The 12,569-nt window shown below is 50.1% G+C and overlaps 1 protein-coding gene across 1 annotated transcript in view; it reads right to left on the bottom strand.

Annotated features, from left to right (window-relative positions):
• Positions 1-8,249, bottom strand: part of LOC136631776 (NXPE family member 2-like) — a 49,392-nt gene extending 41,143 nt beyond the window's left edge. Inside the window, exon 1 of the mRNA XM_066606111.1 lies at positions 8,185-8,249. The gene's annotated coding sequence lies outside the window, so the exon portion shown is untranslated. The remainder of the gene's footprint in view (positions 1-8,184) is intronic.
• Positions 8,250-12,569: the final 4,320 nt, after the last annotated feature.

Genomic DNA, 12,569 nt, shown 5'->3' with positions numbered 1-12,569 from the left:
CCAGTGTCCACAGCGCACACCAAACTGTCCCTGCCCAGCCTTCAGCTGCCCTCATGCCACGCCACCCTCATGTCTATTTATGAGTGCGTCTGCCACAGGAAAAGCAGGCACACACTGCAGAGGGTTGGCACGGCTAGGCAGCGACCCTCTTTAAAAGGGGCGGGGCGATAGCCCACAATGCTGTACAGAAGCAATGAGAAATCCAATCCTGTGCCACCTCCATCTGGAGCTGCACACGTGGACATAGAAATGGGGAACCTATGTGCCACACACTATTCATTCTGTCAAGGTGTCTGCATGCCCCAGTCAGACCGCGGTTTCTTATATATAGTCACAGGCAGGTACAACTCCGCAATGGGAATTCCGTGTGCACCCACAGCATGGGTGGCTCCCTGGAACCCACCGGCGGTACATAAAAATATCCCATTGCATTGCCCATCACAGCTGAGGTAGTAATGTCATGTTTAATGCAGGTGGGCTTCGGCCCACACTGCATGCCGTGACTGGGGTTCTTTAGAAGTTGAAACAGATGCATTTACAACTCCCTGTGGACCCACAGCATGGGTGGGTGCCAGGAAGCCACCGGCGGTACATAAATATATCCCATTCCATTGCCCAACACAGCTGAGATAGTAATGTCATGTTTAATGCAGGTGGGCTTCGGCCCACACTGCATGCCCCAGTCAGACTGGGGTTCTTTAGAAGTGGAAACAGATGCATTTACAACTCCCTGTGGACCCACAGCATGGGTGGCTCCCTGGAACCCACCGGCGGTACATAAAAATATCCCATTGCATTGCCCAACACAGCGGATGTAACGTCAGCTGTAATGCAGGTGGGCTAAAAATTCATTTGATTACACTGTAGGCGAGGGCCCCCAAAAATTGCTGTATCAACAGTACTAATGTACATCAGAAAAATTGGCCATGGCAAACCAAGAGGGCAGGTGAAACCCATTAATCGCTTTGGTTAATGTGGCTTAATTGGTAACTAGGCCAGGAGGCAACCCAGTTAAAATAAAAATTGGTGGAGGTGAAAGTTTCAACGCTTTAATGAGCATTGAAACGTATAAAAATTGTTTAGAAAAATTATATGACTGAGCCTTGTGGGCCTAAGAAAAATTGCCCGTTCGGCGTGATTATGTGAGGTTTCAGGAGGAGGAGCAGGAGGAATATTATACACAGATTGATGAAGCGAAAAGGTCCCCGTTTTTGATGGGGATACAGAACGATGCTTCCATCCGCGGGTGCAGCCTACGTATTGCTTAGGTATCGCTGCTGTCCGCTGGTGGAGAAGAGAAGTCTGGGGAAATCCAGGCTTTGTTCATCTTGATGAGTGTTAGCCTGTCGGCACTGTCGGTTGACAGGTGGGTACGCTTATCTGTGATGATTCCCCCAGCCGCACTAAACACCCTCTCTGACAAGACGCTAGCCGCAGGACAAGCAAGCACCTCCAGGGCATACAGCGCGAGTTCAGGCCACGTGTCCAGCTTCGACACCCAGTAGTTGTAGGGGGCAGAGGCGTCACGGAGGACGGTCGTGCGATCGGCTACGTACTCCCTCACCATCCTTTTACAGTGCTCCCGCCGACTCAGCCGTGACTGGGGAGCGGTGACACAGTCTTGCTGGGGAGCCATAAAGCTGTCAAGGGCCTTAAAGAGTGTTGGCCTGCCTGTGCTGTACATGCTGCCTGATCTCCGCGCCTCCCCTGCTACCTGGCCCTTGGAACTGCGCCTTCGGTCACTAGCGCTGTCGTATGGGAATTTTACCATCAGTTTGTCCGCCAGGGTCCTGTGGTATAGCAACACTCTCGAACCCCTTTCCTCTTCGGGTATGAGAGTGGAAAGGTTCTCCTTATACCGTGGGTCGAGCAGTGTGTACACCCAGTAATCCGTAGTGGCCAAAATGCGTGTAACGCGAGGGTCACGAGAAAGGCATCCTAACATGAAGTCAGCCATGTGTGCCAGGGTACCTGTACACAACACATGGCTGTCCTCACTAGGAAGATCACTTTCAGGATCCTCCTCCTCCTCCTCAGGCCATACACGCTGAAAGGATGACAGGCCAGCAGCATGTGTACCCTCACCAGTGGGCCAAGCTGTGTCTTCCCCCTCCTCCTCATCTTCCTCCTCCTCCTCCTCACCGCGCTGAGATATAGACAGAAGGGTGCTCTGACTATCCAGCAACATACTGTCTTCCCCCGGCTCTGTTTTCGAGTGCAAAGCGTCTGCCCTTATGCTTTGCAGGGAACTTCTCAAGAGGCATAAAAGAGGAATGGTGACGCTAATGATTGCAGCATCGCCGCTCACCACCTGGGTAGACTCCTCAAAGTTTCGAAGGACCTGGCAGATGTCTGCCAACCAGGCCCACTCTTCTGAAAATAATTGAGGAGGCTGACTCCCTCTGCGCCGCCCATGTTGGAGTTGGTATTCCACTATAGTTCTACGGTGCTCATAGAGCCTGGCCAACATGTGGAGCGTAGAGTTCCACCGTGTGGGCACGTCGCACAGCGGTCGGTGCACTGGCAGATTAAACCGATGTTGCAGGGTGCGCAGGGTGGCAGCGTCCGTGTGGGACTTGCGGAAATGTGCGCAGAGCCGGCGCACCTTTCCGAGCAGGTCTGACAAGCGTGGGTAGCTATTCAGAAAGTGCTGAACCACCAAATTAAAGACGTGGGCCAGGCATGGCACGTGCGTGAGGCTGCCGAGCTGCAGAGCCGCCACCAGGTTACAGCCGTTGTCACACACGACCATGGCCGGTTGGAGGCTCAGTGGCGCAAGCCAGCGGTCGGTCTGCTCTGTCAGACCCTGCAGCAGTTCGTGGGCCGTGTGCCTCTTATCTCCTAAGCTGAGTAGTTTCAGCACGGCCTGCTGACGCTTGCCCACCGCTGTGCTGCCACGCCGCGCGACACCGACTGCTGGCGACGTGCTGCTGCTGCTGACACATCTTGATTGCGAGACAGAGGTTGCGTTGGAGGAGGAGGAGGAGGGTGCTTTAGTGGAGGAAGCATACACCGCTGCAGATACCACCACCGAGCTGGGGCCCGCAATTCTGGGGGTGGGTAGGACGTGACCGGTCCCAGGCTCTGACTCTGTCCCAGCCTCCACTAAATTCACCCAATGTGCCGTCAGGGAGATATAGTGGCCCTGCCCGCCTGTGCTTGTCCACGTGTCCGTTGTTAAGTGGACCTTGGCAGTAACCGCGTTGGTGAGGGCGTGTACAATGTTGCGGGAGACGTGGTCGTGCAGGGCTGGGACGGCACATCGGGAAAAATAGTGGCGACTGGGAACTGAGTAGCGCGGGGCCGCCGCTGCCATCATACTTTTGAAGGACTGACGCTTGGCCACCGCTGTGCTGCCACGACGCGCGACACCGACTGCTGCCGACGTGCTGCTGCTGCTGACACATCTTGATTGCGAGACAGAGGTTGCGTTGGAGGAAGAGGAGGAGGAGGAGGAGGAGGGTGGTTTAGTGGAGGAAGCATACACCGCCGCAGATACCACCACCGAGCTGTGGCCCGCAATTCTGGGGGTGGGTAGGACGTGAGCGGTCCCAGGCTCTGACTCTGTCCCAGCCTCCACTAAATTCACCCAATGTGCCGTCAGGGAGATATAGTGGCCCTGCCCGCCTGTGCTTGTCCACGTGTCTGTTGTTAAGTGGACCTTGGCAGTAACCGCATTGGTGAGGGCGCGTACAATGTTGCGGGAGACGTGGTCGTGCAGGGCTGGGACGGCACATCGGGAAAAGTAGTGGCGACTGGGAACTGAGTAGCGCGGGGCCGCTGCCGCCATCATACTTTTTGAAGGACTCCATTTCCACAACCCTATACGGCAGCATCTCCAGGCTGATAAATTTGGCTACGTGCACGTTTAACGCTTGAGCGTGCGGGTGTGTGGCAGCGTACTTGCGCTTGCGCTCAAACACTTGCGCTAGCGACGTCTGGATGCTGCGCTGACAGACATTGCTGGATGGGGCCGAGGATAGCGGAGGTGAGGGTGTGGGTGCAGGCCAGGAGACGGTAGTGCCTGTGTCCTCAGAGCGGGGTTGCATCTCAGTGGCAGGATGGGGCACAGGGGGAGAGGCAGCGGTGCAAACCGGAGGCGGTGAACGGCCTTCGTCCCACCTTGTGGGGTGCTTGGCCATCATATGTCTGCGCATGCTGGTGGTGGTGAGGCTGGTGGTGGTGGCTCCCCGGCTGATTTTGGCGCGACAAAGGTTGCACACCACTGTTCGTCAGTCGTCTGCACTCTCAGTGAAAAACTGCCAGACCTTTGAGCACCTCGGCCTCTGCAGGGTGGCATGGCGCGAGGGGGCGCTTTGGAAAACAGTTGGTGGATTATTCGGTCTGGCCCTGCCTCTACCCCTGGCCACCGCACTGCCTATTGCAACCTGCCCTGCTGCTGCCCTTGCCTCCCCCTCTGAAGACCTGTCCTCAGTAGGCGTAGCAAACCAGGTGGGGTCAGTCACCTCATTGTCCTGCTGCTCTTCCTCAGAATCCTCTGTGCGCTGCTCCCTCGGACTTAATGCCCTTACTACTACCTCACTGATAGACAACTGCGTCTCATCGTCATCGGCCTCCTCACCCACTGAAAGGTCTTGAGACAGTTGCCGGAAGTCCCCAGCCTCATCCCCCGGACCCCGGGAACTTTCCAATGGTTGGGCATCAGTCACGATAATCTCCTCTGGTGGGAGAGGAACCACTGCTGCCCAATCTGAGCAGGGGCCCGAGAACAGTTCCTGGGAGTCTGCCTGCTCCTCAGAATGTCTCATTTTCATGGAGTGAGGAGGCTGGGAGGAAGGAGGACCAGCAGCCAGAGGATTCTGAGTTGCAGCAGTGGACGGCGCAGAACTCTGGGTGGACGATAGGTTGCTGGAAGCACTTTCTGCCATCCACGACAGGACCTGCTCACACTGCTCATTTTCTAATAAAGGTCTACCGCGTGGACCCATTAAATGTGCTATGAATGTGGGGACGCCAGAAACGTGCCTCTCTCCTAATCCCGCAGCAGTCGGCTGCGATACACCTGGATCAGGAGCTCGGCCTGTGCCCACACCCGGACTAGGGCCTCCGCGCTCCGCGTCCTCGGCCGCGCCCATGTCCTCTAGGCCTACCCCTACCCCTCAGCATGCTGTATTACCAGGAATGCAGAAACACAACACTGTAATTAAATGTGCCGCTTATTGGCCTGTGGTTGGAGGCTGAGTTCGCTTACGGAACGCCAGGAAATAATTTGGCGCAAGCCTGCTGTAACACTTAGCTGGCTGCGTATTTATTTGGAGAACTACTACCCCCAGCAGACACGGACCCAGAACACTGAGCAGAGTGACAGGCAGGCCAAATAGATTTTTTTCAAATATTTTTTTCAAAAGGACCACTGCGTATATTCAATCTATAATATATGTCTTCTGGCCCTGCCTACACAATTCTATCCCTGTAGTATTACTGCAGGGCGCAATGCTCTGCACGGCCGATATACCAAAAAAAAAAAAAAGTGCAACACTGCTAAAAGCAGCCTCCACAGTACTGCACACGGTTAGATGTGGCCCTAAGAAGGACCGTTGGGGTTCTTGAAGCCTACACTAACTCCTAACACTCTCCCTACAGCAGCTCCAACACGATACCACTGTCCCTCAGCTATCTCACAACGCATCTGAGGCGAGCCGCGGGAGGGGCCGATTTTTATACTCGGGTGACACCTGATCTCCCCGAGTTATAACACATAACCCATACACAGTGCAAATATAATACACAACCCATACATAGTGAAAATATAACACATAACCCATACGCAGTGCAAATATAACACATAACCCATACGCAGTGCAAATATAACACATAACCCATAGACAGTGCAAATATAACACATAACCCATAGACGGTGCAAATATAACACATAACCCATACACAGTGCAAATATAACACATAACCCATACACAGTGCAAATATAACACATAACCCATACACAGTGCAAATATAACACATAACCCATACATAGTGCAAATATAACACATAACCCATACATAGTGCAAATATAACACATAACCCATACGCAGTGCAAATATAACACATAACCCATACGCAGTGCAAATATAACACATAACCCATAGACAGTGCAAATATAACACATAACCCATAGACAGTGCAAATATAACACATAACCCATACATAGTGCAAATATAACACATAACCCATAGACAGTGCAAATATAACACATAACCCATGCACAGTGCAAATATAACACACAACCCATACATAGTGCAAATATAACACATAACCCATACATAGTGCAAATATAACACATAACCCATACATAGTGCAAATATAACACATAACCCATACACAGTGCAAATATAACACATAACCCATACACAGTGCAAATATAACACACAACCCATAGACCGTGCAAATAACTCCCGTCTTGGCAAAGGCACTATTATGAGCTGGCAGGAGCACCGTGCCCCCTTACTGTCCAGATAGGTGCAGTAGTATTGTACTGAATACTGCTAGTGGCGTAATGCTTGTATAGGAAGAAAGTTCTGGAAGCCACCACTTGTGTCCACCGATGATCAGAATGCTAGCACAGTTGTACTTACAGTCGGGGGTACCCCTTTCTCATCTCACAAGTGTAATGTCCTCACCGGAAGTTCCCAAAACGATCAGGCAGTGAATTCTGAAGTTAGCACTTGCTCCAACACCTAGGTTAATGCAGGTAGGTGCCTCTGTTGCTCCACAGTGAATGAAGGGTTAAAGGGGTTGTCTCGCTGCAAACCTCAAAATTTTACCTTACCCCATTCCCCCTGTCACCCCCCTGGCATAAAATAGCAAATTAAAGCGGTTTTTAAACCGCTTGCTACTCATCGATCCGAGGAAATAAGGACTTTAAAAAATCTTCTCCCAAAGATGGCCGCCGGTCCTTTCCCAGGGATGCACTGCGGTTTTCTCCCATGGTGCACCGCGGGTCTTCTCCCATGGTGCACCATGGGCTCTGTGCGTTCCATTGCCGATTCCAGCCTCCTGATTGGCTGGAATCGGCACACGTGACGGGGCGGAGCTACGATGACGACGCGGTGACCAGCTCTCCGGCACGAGCGGCCCCATTCACCAGGCAGAAGACCGCACAGCGCAAGCGCGTCTAAAAACGCCAGAAGACATCAGAATTAGACGGATCCATGGCGACGGGGACGCGAGCAACGGAGCAGGTAAGTGAATAACTTCTGTATGGCTCATATTTAATGCACGATGTATATTACAAAGTGCATTAATATGGCCATACAGAAGTGTATAACCCCACTTGCTGCCGCGAGACAACCCCTTTAAGCTTTTTTTTCCCTTGCAGATCTTAGCACAGTCCAGCACTCTGTATCAGCGATCTCCAGTCTTTATATCTCTTGTCAGGCTTCTCTAGCTTTCTGAGTGTGCGGGTGCGGGCAGACGAGCGCATAAACGGCCCGTTTTTGCGACCAAACGTATATACGTGACCATCTGAGGCAATGGTTTCGAATGTATTCGTTCACATGGGCGATTTTACGGCGCGTAAAAACGGCAATTCGAAAAAAAACGGAACATATGCGACCGAAATACGCGCCAACGCATATTCGATCGCCGAAAAGACCGTTTGCAAAGTAGGAACAAACGAAAATACGCTTTCTAGCTCTGGTCGTGATCGGTGAAAAACGATCGCTCGGGCGATTGTACGTTGCGCTCGTGCGAACGTAAATACGCCTACGCTCGTCTGCCCGCACCCTGCTGAAGATCTGGGACTTGTTCCTCATGGGAAGTTTCTATCTCCAGCAGTCCGAGCTCGGCACAACCCTGCAGAACACTACTCCAAAACTGCTTAGAACAGCACAAAAACTAAATGTCCCCCGAGCATGCTCAGTTCACGCTCTCTAGGAACGCTTGGAATTGTAGTTTACAGCAAATCAGGGAACTATGCATATAGTTCAGGTTTTCTTGTATCTGTAGCCACTACTAAAGTGAGCCCCTTACATCATATCTATCTCGCTCTACCTAATCTATCCCATATCTATCTATCTATCCCATATCTATCTATCTCTCTATCTCATATCTATCTCCTATCTATCTATCTATCTACCTCATATCTATCTCATATCTATCTATCTATCTCATATCTATATCTATCTCTGCCATTTCTATCTCTACACTACACAAAGTTGAACTTACCACGCCGCTCTCTCCGTCATCTATGAATTCTGTTTAACTGGAACAGCAGAAGCGATACCTTGTTAAACCAAAGCCAATGAAGTAGGACAATGGGTGTGTGCTGAATATATCACTAGAAGGAGGTTTTATTTTTATTGGCTGCTTGTAACACGGTATGCTAGGCTGACGAAAGACTTCTGTCCATCTAGTTCAGCCTATCACTCCCCAATTTGATCCAGAGAAGTCAAAAACAGCCCTGGAGATGAAGTTACCGTAGAAGCTTCTGGTAATAGATAAGAATATGCGGTTATTCAGACATGTTAGACAACCTGACTCTTAACTGATGTCCCTTTTACACGGTGAGAGTCCGTCTAAACATCTGCACGAGCGCTGACGTGACCGCGAAGGTTGTTGACGCACGTGTAGAGCGTTTAGACTGACAGACTTCACCGCTAGATCGCGGGCTTCTCACTCAGCGCTTCACCAGAAAGTCAGCGATAATGAATAGAGAACGAATTGTAAACTAGGTTTTTGTATTTACACCGGGCGATTATCGCTCAATTTAGCTAGTTTGAACGAATTTTGAGCGGTAATCTTCCCGGACAAATGTCCCATAAGAGTCTGCTGAACTCAACCGTGAGCGGAGGGATGGTAACAATCTGTTATAAATCAGAGATCAGCAACACATTTCACTATAGTACCACCCAACACGTCACCCAGCAATGGTAGTCGCCCACAGGTGTTGTCCAATAACTTGTCCGCAACTGGTGGATGAATATATGTTCCTCTGTTGTTGGCTTGAAGTCAAGTATTTTGATGGCAGGCCTGCATTTATGTCACTGCCCATGAGGGCCAACCTCACATATCTCCAGCGTGGTTGGTACTGTAATGTAGGTGATGCATCTTTGGACATCTGTTGGGAGTACCCCGATTCGCAGGACAATGTGAATCCTTTGTAGTTGTCTCTTTAGTTGTAGTCCCTGCAGCTTTGTTCTCTCATTGATGCTGTTTCTGGTGCATTATTGAGCTGAGCTTCTCAAATACCAGCTGCCTCCTTTCTTGCGCAACTGTCCCTTTCCAACAGGAACAGATTCTCCAGGACAAGTCTAACATGGCTCCCCAAGCCAACCCCTTAGTCTTTTGCAGCTCTCTCTCCTAGCAATCCAGTCTCTCTTAAGGTTAGTACTACTGAAATTGCTCCCCAGCTTGTAGCTCTCTATGATATCAAGTCCTTCAGATCTCCCACCTGATCTCTGCAGCCGTTAGAAGTCACATACAACACTCCATAGAGAAATATATAAAGTGCAGTAATGTACAACGGCCAGTAGAGGCCGGTCACCCTTGTACCATCCAGAATACATAACTATAGGAAACATAACAGAGCTCATTACAGCACAACTCAAACCTGGGCTCCCTTCCTACACTTGGCCAACAGAGGGGGAACACACATAGTGCTTCCCAGTGCTCTCTCCAGCAGGAATCCCTGTCCCCCTCTCCTGTTTGCATCTTGAACTGGGAAGGGGTGGGGTTACACTGAGTGGCTATCAGCTGCTTTAATGCCACTACTGTGTAAGGGGGAGCGCTGTTTAATGCTACTCCCTTACAAAAGATTTTGACACAGCTCTGGTCACGTTTGTGCTGCTGGGACCTGTGGTTCTCTGGGATTCCATAAGCACACTGCTGCAGCTGTGGTTGATTTGGTTGGCTGATGGTGTGGAGTTCTCCAGCCAATCAAGACTGGTTTGCTGCATGTAAATACCAGCCCTGCTTGGTTTTAAGCATGTTCTGCTTTGGTTTTATGCATGAGGTTATGGGTAGGATTCCGTTTGTTGGTGAGAACAGTTACCCATTCAGGGTGTATTTTCCTTGTCTGTTTGTGTGTGTGAACGGTGTCCTGTTCAGTGTTGTATTCCATCTATGGCGAGCCAGGCCCCTAGGTTCTAGCATGGGGCCGTCCCTATTGGGACGGTCACACCGCTTGTGGGCAGGACTCCTGAAGTTGTTATCTAATGTTTGTGTTGTGTATGCACTTTCTCTCTCCCTGTGTGAACACGTCCTTTCGTTCATCCTGGGCATGGTGTGTCTTGTGCTCAGGGTGAACGTGGCCGATTGCCATATTTGGGTTGCATCCATGTGGGTCGTTTTCCCATGGCCAACAAGAACATAACAGTTGTGTTCTGTGCTTATTTTCACAGCTTCCAGATGAAGCAAGTTCCACAAGAATCTCAGGGCTGTAATTACCAGGCTCATTCTGTACAGACACCTGGAATGTTACATGGTAATTAAGGTTCTAAAGAAGACCATCAAATATCATAAAGCCGTATATAAAGTATAAAAATAGCATAATTAATTAATGTCATATAAACCTCCTAATCATAGCTGTCATGTAGGGATGGAAGCTGGAAGTGTTAATTTTTTTTAAAAAGAGAACAGACGTGGTTACTCTTCTTTTTATTTTGTGCCACAGACAAATGCAGCCATTAATTCAACTGTTAAAGTGGTTGTCCAGTTTTCAACAATTGATGGCCTATTCTCAAGATAGACCACTACTGCTCTACTATTGATGACCTATCGCCTGGTACCTCTGTCAATCAGCAGTTCTCTGGGCTGCTGTAATTGTGCCCCTAGTTGATTTCAGCAGGAAGCAGACAGCTCCGTTTTTCAGTGCGGTGGCCATGCTTTATATTACATGCTATACACTTCAATGGGAATGTGGCCTGCAATCGCAATCCAGGCAACTACAATAAGAATGGAGCTGTCTTCGTCCTGCAAAAATGAGCTCGGGAAACGAGCACATTGGCCCAGATGACAGTGGAGGTCCTGAGCAACAGACCCCAGTCAACATACTAACAACCACTTGTCCGTGAGTGACTGTGTGAATTACATGCCTCGCCCCTGATCACATGATAGTCACATCATCAAAGGTCCTCAAACAAAAAACATGCAGAGCCTGATAGCAGCCGTGTCCTTCCGGGACCTGTGATGATGTCGCCATCATGTGATCAGTCAGCTGGGGTCTGTGTCTCTGAGTGAGTTACATGCTCCATCCCTGATCACGACAGTGACATCACCCCAGGTCCTTCATCCCTGTGCAAATTACTGGTGGACTACATCCCCTAAAAATCCCCGAGCCCTTAGTTGCTATGGAATACTAACGACTACCTGTCTGTAAGTGAGTGACTATGTGAGTTACATGTCAAGATACTACAGTCATGTGATCAGTCACCGGAGCTCTACGCTCTGCCCCTGATCACATGACTATGACGTCATCACAGGTCCTTCACTTTACTAACAAAAACCTGCAGAGACGGAAAGCAGACGGGTGCTTACAGCACGTGCATATAGCAGAGCAGTGTGTGCGTGTGTGACGTGCGTGTACCAGAGCAGTGTGTGCGTGTGTGACGTGCATGTACCAGAGCTGTGTGTGCGTGTGTGACATGCATGTACCAGAGCTGTGTGTGCGTGTGTGAAGTGCATGTACCAGAGCTGTGTGCGCGAGTGATGTGCGTGCACCAGAGCTGTGTGTGTGAGTGACGTGCGTGCACCAGAGCTGTGTGTGTGAGTGACGTGCGTGCACCAGAGCTGTGTGTGTGAGTGACGTACATGCACCAGAGCTGTGTGTGTGAGTGACGTGCATGCACCAGAGCTGTGTGTGTGAGTGATGTGCATGCACCAGAGCTGTGTGTGTGAGTGACGTGCATGCACCAGAGCTGTGTGTGTGAAGTCCATGTATCAGAGCTGTGTGTGTGACGTCCATGTACCAGAGCTGTGAGTGTGTGTGACGTCCATGAACCAGAGCTGTGTGTGTGTGACGTCCACGTACCAGAGCTGTGTGATGCACTGTGCCACTAGAAACACTAGTGCTATAATTTCCTAATAATTTCTAGTCTATATTATAGATAGTATATAGATATCCTGGGGATAGGCCATCAATAGTTTGCAACTGGACAACCCCTTTAAGCTAGGGCTACATGGGAAGATGTGTTGCAAGACACAAACATCACAGTGTCGCACAGCAACACTACATCTAATGATTGTCAATGGTGTTGTGTTTCAGTCATGTTAGGCTACAAATTTCAACACAAGTTGCAGAAAATCCAAATTGGTTGGATTTTGGTTGCAAGTTGCATGCAACGTTTCCACCATAGATATTAATGTAAGTCGCATGTGACTGTGACATGTCTGCGATTTGGCTGTTTACGGCTAGGGCTACACGGCAACACAGCAAGCATGTAAGTCACACAAGAAAAAAAGTTTGTGTGATTTGCTGTTAGCAACTGGTTCAGTGCTTCCCTTTGGCTGTTTAACCCCTTCCCACTAGTGATCTGGTCCCTCGCTGTTAAACCCCACTTACATGCCACGATCAATGTTGATCGTGGCATGTAAAAGGTTCATAGATGGAGGGT

Source organism: Eleutherodactylus coqui, chromosome 6 (assembly GCF_035609145.1).
Source record: "Eleutherodactylus coqui strain aEleCoq1 chromosome 6, aEleCoq1.hap1, whole genome shotgun sequence".
In the NCBI taxonomy this organism is placed as follows: domain Eukaryota; kingdom Metazoa; phylum Chordata; class Amphibia; order Anura; family Eleutherodactylidae; genus Eleutherodactylus; species Eleutherodactylus coqui.
This window is presented reverse-complemented; position numbering and strand designations above follow the sequence as displayed.